The sequence below is a fragment of the Mixophyes fleayi genome, chromosome 1 (assembly GCF_038048845.1).
Source record: "Mixophyes fleayi isolate aMixFle1 chromosome 1, aMixFle1.hap1, whole genome shotgun sequence".
Lineage (NCBI taxonomy): Eukaryota > Metazoa > Chordata > Amphibia > Anura > Limnodynastidae > Mixophyes > Mixophyes fleayi.
Genome location: NC_134402.1, coordinates 334436591 through 334456018, shown reverse-complemented (window position 1 = coordinate 334456018; position 19428 = coordinate 334436591).

The window sequence follows — 19428 nt, the reverse complement described above, 5'->3', positions numbered from 1 at the left end:
GCTCAAGTCCGAATATTACTGGACTGGCATCGCTGGGTGTATCTCTTTTCTAACCATGGAGTCGCCGTACTTACGGACGTAATGCTACTCAGACAATAGCCCCTCGCACTTTCTCCAAGCTCCGAGGTTTCCAAATTTTCCTTTACCCCTGAATTGAATAGAGTAATTGGCTGGACTGATGATGATGCTACTAACTACTTCCTCCCCAATACCTCCTTATCATTACCTGAACCAGTCTCTGTCACCCGCTAATAATCAAAAGAATTAACCGTCCTTAGAAGAGAATGAAATGAGAGAACACAAAACAGGAAAAACTACAACTTCATGCTGGACAACAGTCTTAGCCTTTGGCTCAGGTGCTACTAACTGCATTCGAGGCCTTCCAGAAAAAACTCATGAGTGCCCTTGGACCCTTCTCTGAGTGTAGGCCCCTCTGCAGTGGGTGGAATAGGCACCAGTGTGTCTCTGCTACCCTTGAAGCCGTGATGCTGGTAGCCTACACCTGGTACCTGTCTGTCAAATAACCTGAGCCTAAGAAATTTCTGCTCCACAACTTACTCCCCCGATCCAACATTCTGACAGTTAGTGTGACTTTTCAGGAAACAGTGTTTTGGACGTTCTTGGTTGCTGTCTCACTATTTACCTTCTCTCAAGGTCTAACTTAGCCTCCCAGTTACAATCTCATCTCACGAGGGGTCAAGAACATTTCAAAAACTGACAGGTTAGGAGTCTGCCCAGGAGTGATCTTTTGGTAGCGGGAAAGGACTAGTGGCCGAAGCTATCAGTCACTTCAATCAAGTTCCAACTCTTAATCTATTCAATTCGTTCTACCGAGTACCGTTACTTTATGTTCACACTGGTTTATGGCTAATTGAAAGTATGTGATTTGTTTCCACTACTCATACATTATACCTCTATTATCAATAACATGAAAAACCCCTATCATCTATTATAACTCTAGGACTATCGCATTGAATAATAAAAGCTTTGAGTATGACACAGTAATACATTAGACACATTTCAATACACCTTTACCCAGACATATTTCATTGGTACACCAGTGTATACTTGAGGATCCTGCATGGTGGTAATTGGATGACGTGTATTTGTTTTACCTGGAGGAAAACCCACCAGCAGGAGGGATATGGGATGGCTCTATTGGTCTACCTTGTCCATCTTTCCAGAGTCCGCCAGACTCCTCACCACATCTCTTCACCTTCCAGACAGTTTAATCCTCAGGTAACACAAATCTTTATATATTAACCAATATGTGTATGCGTGCATGTGTGTGTGTGTGTGTGTTCACATTTTAGAACTAAAACAATACAACGAAAAGCAAAACAAAACATAGATTTGTTAACTGTCACATAAAACCCTGCTGTCTATTTGACAGCTATGTTCGCCCTGGTGTGACAGCCATGTATGGTCGTGTGTGTAAGTGTGGATTTTACTAGCAGCTACTTCAGTTGGTAACTGTGTCACTGTATAAAGTCCTCTATGTAGTGTCCTAATCATGTGCTGGTATTGCTATAAAACGATTTCTCAGTCACCTCAACATCGCCCCCCAGACTAGAAAAATGCTGAAGACCAATGTATATCAATCGATTTTCCCTCTGCCAACTCACATGTCATTCTCAGTACCTCACATTCAGCTACTTGACTAAGTGGGAGAGGCAAAGGGGTCTATTTCTATAACACTTTCTTCAAATATAACAGTATCCAGTACATGTCTGTCTAACAGTGAAAAAATATAAAACATGAAAATTCTACATTTTCTAGGGTTTCACATTATGTCGTATCTTGTGGTAAAAATCCTACTCCAATGTTCTATACAGAGATGCATATCTGTATGCCTAACCTCCAGCAATCTCCTATCCACCCTTTGTGTCTCCATATAAAGGCACATTTTTGTACAGGAGGCACGAATCATAAAACAAAAAAACAAAACAGATATGCAATCTATAAAACAAGAATCGTATTTCCACAACAGAACCTTTCTGCTTAAAATCAGCAGTTTCTATACACATGAAAACAAAACCCCTGACTGTTTCTGTAACTCATGTTAATCTAGTGTGTGTATCTCTGAATTTGTCTTATGTAAAAAAAAAAAAAAATAAGTCTTAGCCCCATTGTTGAGACTGTGTCTGATTTTATCTCTACCAAAGCAGAGAGAGAGAGAGAGAGAAAGAGAGGGAGAGAGACTAGCGTTTGTGTAAAGAATGAGAAATAGGAAAGCAATGAATGATGAGAATATAAAGATTTGAATACAAACATACATGCAGAAAGGGAGATTTTTTTACAACAAAATGACAGCTGGATTGTACTCTGATTCTATGGGAAAATGGCTGTATTCATTTAACTATGATCCTTCCCAAGAATGACTAGGGGGTCTTAACCGTGCAATCCAGTGTCGTCCGTCATTTGTTCATTAAGAACTCGGTATCTCATTGACTACATACCTTTTCAACGGACTTTCCTAACTTATAATAGAGAAATGTAAAAATTAACTGTTGATGACTCATCTGAGATACCTAAACGATATTTTGGAGCAAAGTATGTATACTTCATTGTTGGATAATGATTCTCAGCCAAACAAATTATCATGAGACACTGCAGCCTAAAACAAAGAGTGTTCCATTTGTCTATTGTTAATTAGTCTTTCAAGAGTAATTCTTCTATTTCTCTATCTCACCCCTATTAAACACTACGTCTATACTTCTTTTGTCTACCTTTATCTGTGAAGAAAAGACAATATAGTTATCTTTAAACAACAAACAAACCAAACATTTTCATTCTTTACCATCGGCCAGCGATTTAGGAAAACAAACATTTGACAACATAAAACAAACAAACAAAATCAACAAAGATTACTTTTTAAATAAGTTTCTTTCTACATTTTGCACATTAATACTTACCACAGATTAACTCTAGAGTCGGCAATATTTCTCCCCCAGACTATTAGTTGTTACAGAGTGTGCAATCAATTGTAGGGGAACCTCTGAGAGAAATGTACGCCTCCTTTTGTGGATGTCTATGTGATTTCCAACCCAGGTATCCATTCTTCTCTCTACACAGTTCCTACTCATGTGTCCCTTCTTACGGCAGTAGAAGCATGTCCCTGTCATGTCTGCACAATGTTTTGCTAGGTGTCCTATTTTATTGCATTGAAAACACTTCCTCAACTCATGTTGTTTCTTTTCTTTAACCCAGGTGTTATTACACTGTGGTCGTGTGTGCAGTCCCTCTAATGCTGGAATACTCACCATCATTAACCTATCACTCTGTGTTTTTTCCTTTTTACAATCTCTCCTAATGTGTCCTTCTTCTCTGCAATTGTAACATCTCACTATTCTGGGTTTCCTGTTATGTGGGTTGTATGCTGGTGGTCGTGTGTGTGCAGTCCCTCTAGTGCTGGGATACTTACTATCATTACCCTATCACTTAATGTCTTTTTCTGTTCATTTATACTTTTATCATGTCCTATAACTGACTCCCTGAGAGCACTTACAGTGATTCCTCTCCAGTTTGGTAATGAAGTTTGCACCCTTCTTTTCAAGTTTTCCCTGAGGCCATCCATTAGAACTTTAACAGCAACCTCTCTGTAATATACATTATCTTTTATGTCTGATACCCCAGTATATTTGACCATCTCTATCAGAGCCCTGCAAAAATAGTCTGTTGCATTTTCACTATCTTGCCTGATAGTAAAAACTTTACTCCAGTCCACTATCACTGGAAAATATATGGCCAACCGTGTGATTATTTGTCTAATATTGCCCTGATTATCATCCTCGGTTAAGGATTCATCATCCTCCAACATACAATCCTTAATGAACTTTTGTATATCAGTATTGAGAGGAAGACAGGTCTTCAATAATACTCGCCAATCGTTATTAGTTGGCTCATACATATTACCATAATATCTAATAAACTGCTGACATTTGGTCAAATCTTTCCTAGGATCAGGGAAATCAGACAAAATTGAAAATGTTTCAGACCTAGTGCATGTATCATGCTTTGATACATGTTTTAAGGGAACGTCACCATCTCTGTCCGCTTTCCCATTGGGAACTGTTGTAGTGCAGACAGGATGTAAGTCTACCAAATGACTATGTTCTGAACTAGTTGCTGAAATTGCTGCTGCAGTACAATGGATGTCTCCCCCTGTGTTAACCTTTACATTATTCTCACCACTTTCAGCCGCTACCCCTGCTGGTGGGACCGTCCCTCTTCTTTGTCCTGAAACATTACTTTTAACATTACTTAAAACAACGTACAAGTTACTAGTTACAGTTTTTACATTTTTGGTATTGTCTGTACTTCCCGCCCCGACCCAATTTGTCGGGGGCGTGTTTGCGCTCAGTTCGCCACGCTTAGCAACGCACACTTCCGGAATGCTTGTTTTCGGTACGCTTACTTCCGCTGAACACGCATTTTTCGCTACACTCACTTCCGCTGTGCATTCGCTGCTCTGCCACGTGTTACCTTCCATTTGCCACGATTTTAAACAATGATTATGTGCATTTCTCACTTTCGTTGACTTTATCAACCGTACTTTATCTTTTACGGTATTTAGTACCTCTGCATTAAAACTCCCTATTGTTGGAAAAGGCCTATCACAATCTTTGGTCATTTCGACCCATGTGTCACAATACACAGTTGCGTATGCACCATATTTTTTTTTACACATGAGAAATCTCGCTGACTCAATAAGGCCTTCTTTAGCCAGTACATTGGCCATCTCTAGCGTATGCTTAGCACCCATGTTGAACAGTTTCTTAGATAACCCGGCTACCACAACCTTCTATGTTGAACAATACCTTCAGCACGAAACACAGACACACCACAATGCTATGTTCTTTCCGGCCAACAGTACTCTTCTATGTGGAACACAGACACACCGCAATGCTCTGTTCCTTCCACCAAATAATACTCTTGTTGTTTGTGGAACACAGATATACCGCAATACTCTGTTCCTTCCAGCAAACAATTTCAACTCTGTTGCTACAATCACCGCTAGAGATCTCTAATGCCCTTGTGAACGTATTTCCAGATAGCCGCGTCCACTCGCTTTCTCTTGTTCCGAACAAGAATTCCCTAACACAGAAATATCACTGTGGGCCCCAAGGGCTATCAGCTCCTCGATACCCTGGCTCAACCACAAAAATCTGCTGAGTTTATTATCGCTGGGAGCACAAGTTGATAAAATCAACCTGCCTTTCCAGTATAATTCCTCCTGGCTGCTTTACCAATTCGCACTGATGGTTGTCGTGCGGTTAGATCGCACAGCCTACCAATACTAATTATTAGCAAACCTTGCGATCTATTGGCAGCGCTTTGCGAAAACCCGGTTTTCGCATTCGGTATACCTGCCCTGTATACCGTCCTTCAGTTGGGCAATCCGCCTCGTCAGACAGCAACTGAGCACAATGAATAATAAACAGTGTATCTACGTTACAAACTCACACACTATACACCTTTTCTGCGCAGAAAATTAAAAGTTCCCAACAATAGTAATAATGTCTCAGAGGCTTTCACAAGTAATTATACTATGCATATAATAACTATCAAAACGATTGTTCAACCACGTGGCAAATCTACCGGAAGTTGGCGTACGCACAGCAGGAAATACACATACGCTCAGCAATGCAATACACTTTAAAACGTAAAAGAACAATAAAAAGAAACATTTTTCTTTCTTGTCCCTATATTCCAATTAGCGTTCCTTCAGTCTATGCAACAATGGACATTCGATTTCGCAACACACAGTGAACCACAGGTCTTAAACACATTGTGTTCTTTCCTGTTATGAGACGCGTCCGCCAATCCACCCTTTGTTGAGGAACCGAATACCGTGAGCGATGCATACCTGCCGATAACGTAACTCCTAAACTGACGAGCCCCCAATTATTAAAGTAATTCTATCGTTTTAAAATAAGCATTGCCAAATCAATTGTATGTGTTTTCAAAGCACAAAGTTATTTATTTTAGCAGATGTAAATAGTCAACAATTCAATACATTATTATATTGTAATAAAGTACAGTACAGCCAATACCAAAAGTTACATACATACATACATACATACCGCGCTCTTATCGCATTGCGCTCGCTGCGCAACCACGGGACCCGATGGACAGTATATCTGCTTAGAATACTGTGTCAGAAGTGACTGGGTCTGGTGGGGGATGCAGCTATTATATATACAGTCAGTGTTTCATTGTGAACAATAGAGATGACGTAGCTTGCTTCTATAGGTCCAGACGTTGGGTGGGTTCAGGGTAAACAGATTATAGGCTGATTAAATCTAAGGAATCCAAAGGAGGGGGTCGTCTCTCCAGGGGGTCTGCTCCTTTCATAGCCAGCATCATACAAAGGAATATTCCCTAATATCAATAACTAAAATATGCAATGTGCGATCTCTTCGCCGACTGCACCGAACAGCTGCTGATGAATAGGGCTTTAATATGACAACGGGCGTGGTACCTTTCCTATAACCTGAACCTTGAATATCACTGAAGTGTACATATAATCACTATATATATATATATATATATATATATATATATATATATATATATAGACTAATAATAAACCAAATACTATCTGCTCCTAAATTACAGTGTGATGGAACCAACATGAATATGAATTATATAAATAACTAAATGTTGTATAGCGAGTGTGTGCGTGCGTATTTTATTGTGCGATCGCATCACGCCACGTGTTACGTGGCGTACGCTTCGCAATACGCACGGCAAACCAATATTAAACCAATATACTTTTGTTCATCCAATTATACGACTTCGACACAGCACAATATTCATCCATTCATTCATTATCGTCACATTGTCACACTGATGTTTTAATTGCCTTGTTATAGCTATCCACATGTCCTAACAAATTTATTTAGCTTCTGTGACTCTGAAACTAAACATTCTGTCTCAGAACAAAACAAATTAATTATTCCTTTTACAGCACTCTCCACATTTATTCACCGGGGCATTCATCACTAGCATCGGCTAAAAAGAACACGACTCTGTAAACTCTGTGGAGATTGTGAGCATGAGTGTATACACAGTACATGATCGGTCGATGGTTGGTCAGAAAATATTAAACATTACGACCAACCAAATGAAATGATGATCAACACTTTGGGATGACTTAAGGTCATCGTGTTACCATACACATTCACACGATATCTGACCAAACGGTCGGATTTCGGCTGATTGGATATTGTTGGTGCAATCATCGGCCAGTATGTACCTAGCCTAAGTGTCACGTGTTATTAACCCACTGTAATCCGAGCCTGCTATTTTCCACTGGGAACAGCCTAACATTGCAGATAAAGTGAAGCGTTCTTTAGTGAAACGTGGACCAGAGCAACAGACATATTAAAAATTTCACTCTCTTGACCACTAGCGACTGGGGGCAATTTAGTCATGGTTGGTTCATTAAAACATTACCTAATGGAGAAACAGTAGAGAGAAGATGTCTTATGTGTTCAGAAATGCAGAGAGCTGAGTTTTGTTTTTCCTGTATGCTTTTTGGGACTAAATCAGCATACATTGAAAATTCTCAGAAAGACTTCTCTGATTGGAGGCATTTGAACCCCAGGATGGGAGAACACAAAAACTCACCTGACCATTATCAAAATTCTTTAAGTTGGAGTTCTTTAGAGATGCATTTAAAACATGGTCATGGAACTGATCATAATTTTCAAACCGTTATAGCCTTAGAAAAAGAGAAGTGGTGTACTGTTTAAAAAACAATTCTTAATGCAATTATTTTCAGTGTCAAAAACAATCTCGCTCTTCGTTGTTCATGTGACATAATTGGCCAACCCAACTCAGGAATATTTCTTAATTTGTTTAAATTGGTTAGCCATCTTGAGTTAGCAGGTCATAAATAAAAACATCAGATAGGCAATGTTCTTTAATTTTCCCCAACCATTCAAAATGAATTTATTAACTTTTTTGATAACACAGTGAGGCAAGAATTAATTAACAGAATCAAAGAAGCAAAATACTACTCTATTATCTTTGACTGCACTCCAGACACCTCACACAAGGAACAACCCTGTGAAATAATCAGATTTGTTAAAACTGCTGGCAATGCAGTGCTGAAGATAACTTGATAGTCCTTATTAAAACAACTGAGAAGACAGGTAGTAACCCTGCTGCGGAAATCGAAGATAAACTCTGCAAGAATGGATTAGAGACTGATAATATTCATAAACAGAGCAAATATGACAGTAAAATATAGAGATGTGCAGGCAAGACTGTAACAAGTAAACAATCTGGCTAGATTTTATTCCTTGTGCTGCACATTCTCGTAATTTTAATAGAGTTAATTCAGGCAGATCTTCTGCTGATATGGTGTCATTCTTTGGAACTGTTTAAAGGCTGTTTAATTTTTTTGTAAATTCAACAAGCATATAGGAAACCTTGACAAGTAGTCTCAAAATGATGCTCAAAGGTCACAGTGACACCAGGTGGTCATCAAAAATTACCAAATAAAAGCATGTGCTATCAAGTCATTAAGTAACCAATTGCTATGATTTCTCAAGGCACTGCACAAATTATCTGAACAGACATCATGTGCAGAAACAGTTTCATCATCCGAGAGCTTAGTGATACAAATTCATTATAAATTAATTTGATTACTTCTTACATGTGACTGAATTTGAAATAATATTGTCTGTGTCAATCAAGCATCGCAAAATAAAGGATTATCTGTTGACCAAATTTCAAAATTGATAAGTGAACTTCAGAATGGACTGCAGCATATCATCATCAACATCACGATCAACATTTATTTATATAGCACCAGCAGATTCCATAGCGCTTTACAATTGGGAGCAAACAGTGATAAAACAATACAGAGAGGTAAGAGGGCACTGCTTGCGTTGTGAAAATCTGATGGAAATCTATTCTGATTCCTTACTGGGCATCTCAAATATGCCACTAAATTATATGAAGAAAGTGTGCTACAGACCTGGCACTAAAGTACGCTAATGATCTCAATGCCACTGATATTGTGACAGAGATCGAGAGTTTCAAATTTCAAGCAGCTTTCATCCTCCCAGATTGTAGCACAGCAGCATCTCAAGATATTTTAAACCTCATACATGAGTGATGCTGGAGTTCTGTATATCCAAATATCAATATAGTTCTGCACATCTTCCTGAGAATACAGTCACAGTAGCATCTTGAGCTTCAATGAATTAGAGAACTACTTGAGGTATTCATATTGGATAGCAACACCTTTCAAACGTGGCGATTTTTTCCATCGAACATAAACTAACCAGTTCCATTAACCTTGACACTGTGATAGAAGAGTTTGCAGTGTGAAGGTTAGGGAGGCACCTCTAAAAACTTTCATTAAACATTTCTTGTAGTTACAGAGTTTTAAAGGGATATACGGTTTATTTGTTACATTTTGTTGCAGTGAGTTTTATTTTAATAACCAATTCAATATTTTTTCATACAGCTAACATGTGAAAGCTGCATTGAAACTATTGTGACTCTATGGAGCCTTATTACATAAACTTCATTATGACACCAAAACATTAAGAATGGAGAGTGAGGGGGTTTGAGTGTTTCCTAGTGTTTGAAAAGCACTAGCCACACCTCCACAGTAGGTTGGTTATGCCCCCTTGAGCAGTGGCAAATGTCATTCCCTCAAAGATGGGGGGAGCCAGTGTCCTTTCACACCAAGGGCACTATAATGTCTTGTTGCAGCTCTGGCTGTTTGACTCTGAGCATTAACCCCCCCCCCCCCACCACCCACACAAAATAACAAAGTATTTCTTGTTTTTAAAATACAAGTGTATTGTGTCAGGGGCTGTATTACATCTGTACTAGCAAACGCCAGAAGACAGGTTTAGGAACACAACTCATAAAAAACAAAGAATATTATTTGAAGAAACCAATTGTATTAATTTGATATTGTGGAACAGTGTCTGAATTGAAAGGTAACAGTCACTCATTCCCTTAACCTAAAGATGCTCACCAGGTACGGTGGCAGCTAGAAGTGACTTTACTTTTCTTATTGTCAATCATGGATCAGTCTACAGATCAACCCAAAAGGTACATGTAAAGTAAGATTAAGTCACATATGTCTTGAAGGCCGAATAATCTGCAGTTCTAGAATCAACGTCATCTTCCTACTTGGCAGCAACCTTGGCCTCTTCTTCTCAAGGAGCCCACTCCTGATAACAATGCTATAAAATTTCACACAGAGCTATGATGTCACACACAATATCTAGTGGATATATAAGTGCTATACTAGACCTGCCAAGACAATGAAATCTAGCCTTTAAAAGGCCAAAAGTACTCTATGGGCCTGAAAGCAAGGCAAAAAAATGAGTACGTTATCTCCCGGACAAAACCATGTTACAATGCACTGGGTGCAATTTAGTTTATCATTTTGCACATAAGATATACACTATTTTTTCATGTAGCACACAAATACTTGATAGCTTTATTTGTTAACTGAAATGTAAAGTTGATCTAGAACATGCCTTACTCCAATTATAAATCTGCCATCAAATTTTAAATATGCCTCCCCCTCCAAGGCAACATGGTTTTGTCAAGGTGCAAAGTAACTAATTGTTTTGCTTTCCTTTCCTTAATGAATCAGGCCCTATATGTGTGGAATTGTTTGCATTGTCTTGCTATGTGTGTGTATTTAAAATGGGAGTAAGAAGCCAAGGTTGGAATGGGTAAGCATTGTCTCCTTCAAAGAGAAAAAAAATTAAAAAAGAAATTACATATGAGTAATATTAACCAAATCATACAAACAATTAGGGAGATATTTTTACATGATATGCCGCTATTATAATTTTTCCATTTTGCAAAAGTGCTAGACCTACCATTTATTAGTACAATGTATACCAATCTATTTATGAGCACAAATGCCTAATTATAAATAATGATGTGATTGAAAAAGTACCTAATAGCCACACATCTTCATGTCTCCTGGCACCTCCTTGCTTCTGTTGTAATCTGCACCATATGAATGATTGTTTGAAGGCAAGAAAGTTGTGGTTGATCCCTGGCCAGTTAGTAACCAGGCATCGAATATGGACAAATGCATCGCACATAGTCGGGACATTGATGGAGTGGAAATGTTTTCTATTGGAAAAAGTAGAGGCATTCCTAACCAATAGGAGCAGGGCTATATGTATACCTTCTACTGCCCCTATAACATGCTGAAAATTGTCTGTGGTGGTAAACTGCAGCTTTATGGGCACAAAGGACTCCTCATATAATTGCAGTTGGATGAAGTGATGGATGCACAACAGGAAAGCCTGAAGCACAACTTTCAGCATAGAGTTGTAGGTGACCTGGCACAAGCCTGCCACGACAACCACTGTGGTCTGGAATGACCCAGATGCACAGATATGCAATACAAGAAAGATTTGGGTCAGTGGTTGTTGCAGGATGTTGCACAAAGGCTCAAGATCACTCTGCACAATGAGCATGGTATCCATGATGAGATTACTTGGAAGCCAAGAGCCTCAACATCTGACATATAAAGAGGCTGACACGTGACCTAAAGACACGCTGCCTGGGCTGGCAACAGTGTAACATTTGTCATCATCAAGATTCATTGCTTTTGCAATGAGTGGCTATATGTGCGATCAATCCTTTATATTGACTAAGTTCCCAGTTATTGAATATGGCATTATTTGCATACATTTCAACCTATACATCATACATCAATTTCCATAATAGAAAATTAGACACACAAATGTTGCATACGCACACACGGCTGAGGTGTGCATAGATCCAGATTCACCCACCAGCGACCACTGCATCCAAAAGGCACCAAAAGTTGAAATTTTCCATTACTAGTGAGGTCCACAAAACATCCATCCAATAAAAACACTACCTTCAGGTGCAAAGCCACAATAGGTATTAAAAATTGATCTTTGTGAAATCTGATCACCTACCTATTTCATATCTAGCAATCAGCCTTTATATATATATATATATATATATATATATATATATATATATATATATATAAAATTTATTTGTATAGTGCCATCATATTGTGTAACACTCCCCAGATGGTATTGAATCACTCATATCAGTCCGAGCCCCATTGGAGCTTACAGTTTACACTCTCTACCACATACGGTATATGCACATACACTGGTGTCCATTTTTCCCTGAATTCAATTAACCTAACAGTAAGTTTTTGGTTTTTGGAAGAAAACCCATGACAGTTCCAACCACAGTTCTATTAAAATTATCTGATCTATTATAAATGTAGTCATCACATTTATACAGCTACAGAGTGATAATCCTGAAAATTGCTTGCAGCACAATAAAAATAACCCCGCTGAGTTGAAACCATATACTCTAAATGAAAGTCTATTTCTAAGACAACATCTAATAGGAAGAGCTCAGCAGCATAAGAAAAACAAAACCCTATGCACCAAAATAACATGCATGATTGACATATAGATATATTAAAAGGTTTTAAAACCTTTGATGTATAATGAAATACCTGGATGACAATACAGTAGAAAATAAAAATAAACAGCATGGAAAGTTAAACATTATCATTGGGTCTTTTTCAAATTGTTTTCCATAATAATTTGTAAAATGACTTATACCTATAATATTAAATACATTGGCAAACTTTACCTTTTATTTAACTTATGATGTTGTCGCTTGTTTCTTAGATGTTTGGTGTTTTGATATGATGATCTAGGAGGTATTTTGATCGACAGTTTATAATTTAATACATTTGTTTTACTTTAGTTGACACATTATTTTTATTTTTCTCTCTCTTCTTTTTCCTTATATCATCTACTTCCAAAAGGAAAGCTATAAACACAAAAGAATGAAGTTATTCATAAAATATTCTAAAACCCCTGTACTTCTCTTATGAAAATAAATTGAAGCATCAGAGGCTTCAAAGTGACCACATTTCCTATGGAAATTAACAATAAAGGCACCCTGTCCTATATGTTAAGTCTATCATTAAAAATATAGTAATTATGAATGCCATGGTAACTTATTTTCTATGTCTTGACTCCATTGGGTTTTATGAAAGTCAAATAATTGGATGAAGTAAGCTAAATTGATTAATATTGTTTTAGCGTGCGATTGCGATTAGTATGCCACGTGTAATGACGCAATTGCACGGATTAATAACACACACATTTACATTCGCACTTACACTTGTAAATAGTACACATTTATTAAGGTTTCAATCCACATTTGTTAGTAAAATGTATTAGAGATTATTTATACTTAGCTAAAGCTATAGTAAAGGTATTTATGGTTCAGGTCCTCTAAAGGGTAAAAAATGTTGTTTCATATTAAAGCTTTTTTCACCAGTATTAACCTGGTTTAGACACAGTAGCGATCGCATATAGCGGTCGCAAGTTATGGCTCCCCCACTACCTTTCCTCTGACCTTCCCTCCATCATACTTGGTGACTTTAATATTCCTATTGACAACTGTTCTGACCCCGCCACCATCAAACTTATCGCCCTCTCCTCCTCCCTAGGCCTCACTCAGTGGACCTCTTCCCCCACCCACTGTCTTGGTCACTCCCTTGACCTTGTCTTCTCTCACCTCTGTGATCTCTCTGACTTCTCCAACTCTCCCTTTCCACTCTCTGACCACCATCTCCTCTCCTTCACTCTGTCCTCCTCCCCTGCTCCTGCCTCACCCAAAGCCACCCACACCAGGCGCAACCTTGACGCTATTGACCATACCTCCTTGTCCTCCTCTCTTGAAACTCTCCTATCACCCCTTCCCTCCTTGGTCTGTCCTGACCAGGCGTCCTCCCTCTACAATCTCTCCCTCTCTACTGCCTTGGACGCTGTCGCCCCGGCCTCTACTGTCAGCAGACGCCGCATTATTCCCCAGCCCTGGCACTCAAAACTCACCCGCTTCCTCCAAAAGTGCTCTCGCACTCCTGAACGCCTCTGGAGGAAATCTCGTTCCCTGGCCGACTTCCTTCACTTTAAATTCATGCTCTCTTCTTTCTGCTCCGCCCTCTCCCTCGCCAAACAATCCTTCTTTAAGTCCCTCATTTCTTCTCAGTCCTCCAATCCCCGCCGCCTCTTTGCCACCTTCAACTCCCTACTCTCCCCCCCACCCCCTTCTGTCCCGTCTTCCCTGTCCGCTTCTGACTTTGCCACCTTTTTCTCTTCCAAAATTGAGGCCATCAGACTGAACATCTCCTGCTCCCCTTCTCCCGCCTTCCTCTTCGCTTCACCTCCCACCAACACCCAACTCTGGTGCTCCTTCGGCCCTACAACAGGTGAAGAAGTTCGCTCTCTCATTCTTTCCTCTCCACCCTCTACCTGCCCTCTCGATCCCATCCCCTCTCACCTCCTTCGCTCTCTTTCTCCCACTGCCTGCTCTTACCTCGCACACCTTTTCAACCTATCACTCTCCTCTGGTGTAGTACCCCTCCCATTTAAACATGCTCTCATCTTTCCTATCCTCAAGAAACCCAATCTCAATCCCACATCTCTTGCCAACTATCGCCCTATCTCTCTTCTCCCCTATGCCTCTAAATTACTTGAGCGAATTGTCTGCAGCAGCCTAACCAGGCACCTCTCGGACAATTCCCTCCTTGACCCTCTCCAATCCGGCTACCACCTCCTCCACTCTACCGAAACTGCCCTGGCCAAGGTTACTAATGATCTCCTATCGGCCAAATCCAAGGGTCATTTCTCCCTACTCATCCTCCTTGACCTTTCCGCAGCCTTTGACACAGTGGATCACCCCCTCCTGCTGCAAACTCTTCTCTCTCTCGGCCTCTCTGTTTCTGTCCACGCCTGGTTCACCTCATACCTCGCTAACCGCTCCTTCTCTGTATTCATGTCTGGGTCTTCCTCCTCCCCCTACCCTCTCGCTGTAGGAGTCCCACAGGGCTCTGTCCTTGGCCCTCTACTCTTTTCGCTCTATACTTCCTCCCTTGGTGCTCTCATCTCCTCCTTTGGCCTTCAGTATCACCTTTATGCTGATGACATTCAACTTTACATCTCTTCACCTGATCTTTCCTCCACCCTCCTCGCTCAGGTATCTGACTGCCTCTCCGCCATCTCCTCCTGGATGTCGGAGCGCTTTCTCAAAATCAACATTTCCAAAACTGAACTCATTGTCTTTCCTCCTCCCAGCCTCCCATCCCACCATGACCTCTCCATTGTCGTTAACAGCACCACCATCTCCTCTGTCACCCAACTCCACTGCTTGGGTGTCACCCTTGACTCCTCTCTCTCTTTTGCCCCCCACATTCATTCTCTTGCCAAAGCCTGTCGCTTCCAACTACGCAACATCGCCCGCATCCGTCCCTTTCTCTCTCAGGAGGCCACCAAAACCATCATACACGCACTCATCATCTCCCGCCTGGATTACTGCAACCTCCTCATCACCGGCCTCCCCCACTCCCGTCTCTCCCCCCTCTGCTCTATACTCAATGCGGCCGCAAGACTCATCTACCTCTCACGCCGCTCCTCCTCTGCCTCCCCTCTCTGCCTTGCCCTACACTGGCTCCCCTTCCCCTACAGAATTCTTTTAAAACTCCTCACCACCACTTACAAGGCTCTCTCCCACTCTACTGCCCCTTATATCTCTAACCTCCTCTCCATTCACACTCCCACCCGCTCCCTGCGCTCTGCCAATGACCGCCGCCTCTCCTCCACTCTGATCACCTCTTCCCATTCCAGAATCCAGGACTTTTCCCGTGCAGCCCCCCTTCACTGGAATGACCTCCCTCGCTCCATCCGCCTTTCTCCTACTCTGTGCTCCTTCAAACGTGCACTCAAAACTCACCTCTTTCTCAAAGCCTACCAACCATCCACTTAACCCCCATCTCCTCCACTCATTCTCCCCTCTCTCCCATTCCCTCAACTGGCTCCTCTTGTGCCTGGTCTGTTTAACCCTCCCTTAGGATGTAAGCTCGCTTGAGCAGGGCCCTCTTCTCTCCTGTCTCCTTACCCGTTCTTCTGCTCCGTGTCTATTGCATCTGCCTGCCTGGAGTTTCTGAAGTATTGGTACTTTAGTTTATTGTTCTGTACTGTTATACCCTGTATAGTCTACTGTTTGTACTATGTGCGGTGCTGCGGAAACCTTGTGGCGCCTAACAAATAAATGATAATAATAATAATAATAATAATATGAGATTAATACTCAAAAGCGCTTTGTTTATGGGTCAGTTTAAACTGTCTATTCGGCAGGAAGACATGTAGGCAACAATTGGAGTGAGTTGCACCCTTCTTTGTGAAAGGATCAAATGAACTGACCTATGACTAGCAATCTACTGGAACATCGTTAACCATGAACCAACAAAGACCTCTCTTAGTGTTATCTGTGTATATTCGTGACATTATCACTGTCATGCTAAGTCAAGCTACATATAAGCTCCCTGGGCCAGTGTCTTCTTTCTCGCTTTCTGACATCAGACAACATGACTCTATCTAAACCTGGGTCCAGGAGAAGCGCACGCGTAATGTATTCGGTTTATAATTTTCTGTTTTTTATTATATTTTATTTAATTTACTGTCTACTCATTATCTTTCTTTGCTGTCATCCTGCTATATTTGGCTATTAAATCTCTTTGTGCGTTGGAGCCACGATAATCACATTGGACAATGTTTATTGGTAGCGATAAAAAGAATATTACAGTTGCCTAAGACAGTCTAATTTTCTCGTGATTTAGTATTTACAAGAGATCTCTTGATTTAGTATTTACTTAGAAATATTTACATACAAATGATACCTATGAGGCACATATTGCCATATAGGTATCCTGTTTTTTTGCTTCAAAAATATGACTACTCTCGTCTTCTGGCCCTGTATTCCACACTTACATGTGCCCTACAAATAAGTTTTAGTGTACAAGAAGGTTAGAATGAGATACTGACAAGAAATTAGATATTAATTTTTAAAAAAATATATCAGTATTTGATTTTAATATCCTATACTTGTCAGTTGTTCAATTTAGAAATTGGTGACAATAAATTTGCACAGTTGAAACATTGCTGTGGTATCATCTGATGATCAGCAGAGCAGAGAGTGGTAGTTGTCAAATTATATCTCTTTTTATCTTTCTTCTGTTCCATATATCATTTTGCAGTTCAAGATGTGGAGTGTCATTTAAATATGGAGGGAGAGCTGACATGATTAGCTGTAGAGAAATATACAGAGGGATATAATAGGAACGAGACTGATCTAGTATCTGAAGAAGAAGCATCATATGCCTCCCAGAGAGATAAGTGACATCAATGAAATACCTGAACATTACACTTACCAATTTTAAAATTTTTACATATAAGTCCTGTCTAGGTGAAAATATGGCCAGAATACATATAGTAACTAAGGCGAAACTACCCTAATGAGCAAAACTGTGCCACATATAGAGACTGGAGGCTGGGTCTATACCTACAAACTCCAGTTTGTTTAGCAACTAGACAGAACTATGATACTCAGGAATTAACTGTGGACTTCTAAAGTACATATGGTTCTGAATATATACTGTGTAGGACTACAAATGAGAACACTGCATCCATAATACTAAATATTCAGACTGTTAAAACAGTAACTATATCATTAAACACTAACATCATAGTTTTGTCAGAACCAGCAGTCTTAGACATCACTGGCCTGCCTCTGACACTCAGGAGGCCACCAGTTACTGGCCTTCCCAATTAGAATCCTTAGCAGAAACCAGCCTCAGGCTAGAGATGACATAAGGTGTTACCACTAACCTCTAGTACTGATAACACATTGTTAGGAACTTACCTTGTTCCCGTTCCGCTGCGCTGTCAGCGGGAGCTGACAGCGGTGTCCATCTCTTCAGCGCTTCTTCTGTTAGCGCTGCCGCACTTCCGGGTTCTCTCTGCTGCTGATCATGTGACTCCTGGGCGGGGAATTCAAACTCCTATATCTTCCCTGCTCTGACACGCTGCCTGTGTCAGAGCAATGTGTTTCCTGTTCCTGGCTACCGTTCCTGTGTCCTGACTCCTGTGAACCTGCTCCCTGTTAACCCCTCTATTCCTCCTACTCCTGTGTACCTACCTGGCTGTGACCTGACTATTCTCTGGATCTCCCTCTGGCACCGCATACCTGATACCTTCTGTGTACCGACTCGGCTGTGTTACCAACTATTCTCTGGATCTCCCTCTGGCACCGCATACCTGATACCTTCTGTGTACCGACCCGGCTGTGTTACCAACTATTCTCTGGATCTCCCTCTGGCACCGTATACCTGATACCTTCTGTGTACCGACCCGGCTGTGTTACCAACTATTCTCTGGATCCTGCCACGCACCCATTGCCTCCGTGCATCTACCGGTTACTGTTCCAGACCTACTACGCCTGGAATTAACGGTTAGTGCCTGTACTTGCACCGCATTGTCTATTTTCTTGTCTGCCTGCCATCACTTAGAACTTTCTCCCTTACGTCAGCAGGCTAATCTGGGGGCCGCGACCTGCGGTTCTTCGGCAGCTAAGCCCACACTACCTTGCGGTGGTTCTTGGTGAAGACCGGAAGGCCGTTAGACTCCGCGCTCTAGGTAAGCCTGTGCTAATACTGACTAAGGCATCAAAATCGTAACACACATGCAGGGATTTACTAATCAACGAGCCACTATAAGAATCTGTTCAGTGCACTCCTCAAGCGTCTGAATATCAATTGTGTCCAACATTGATACTCCCGCTCCAGGACTATACTAGGAAGTATAGCTGCTATTCATGTTTCTTTAACTCCTGTGTCCAGTCTCCTCAACTGCACCCCACCAATACCAACATTTATATCTGCAGTGTTTTCAGCAGAGTCCTCATTCCAGCTAAGTACTCTGCTGCTTTCATGGAAGGAACCAACTACAGTGGGCCGTGACCTGGGTCCTCACTGAGTGAAGTACATATCCTGTTGCAGGGATCCCTGGTCCGGTGTAGGTCTTAGACTCTGCACCAGAATATTTGGTTGTGCTAATCCCCCCTACTAGTCATCTGTGTGCGTGTGTGTGCGTACTCCGCTACATTTGCTATCTGTCGCTGTGTACTTTATTACAGTTTCAAACACATCAGTGTATTTCACATCAGTGTCTTTCGGTTGGACAATCTCTCTTTTGTATCACATCCATACATCTTGTGGTGTGTTCCTCCATAGATACAGAATCCCAATTTCTCACAAGTTTGGATTGTTGTGATTATCTAAGAAATCAACTTTTTTTTGATTGTTTATTTGTTATGTTCACATTGTATTGATTGCTTGTAGATTCATTTATTGGGTAAATTAAGAATACCACATACCTTTTTATAGTAACTTAATTAAGGTTTTAGAGAGTTGTCTCCATTACTGCATTGTGTTTAATTTTTGTTAGATCCTACCCCCCAAATTCTTCCCCAATAAAAGCCTATCCTGACACGACAGCTGTCATTCTCAGTTCC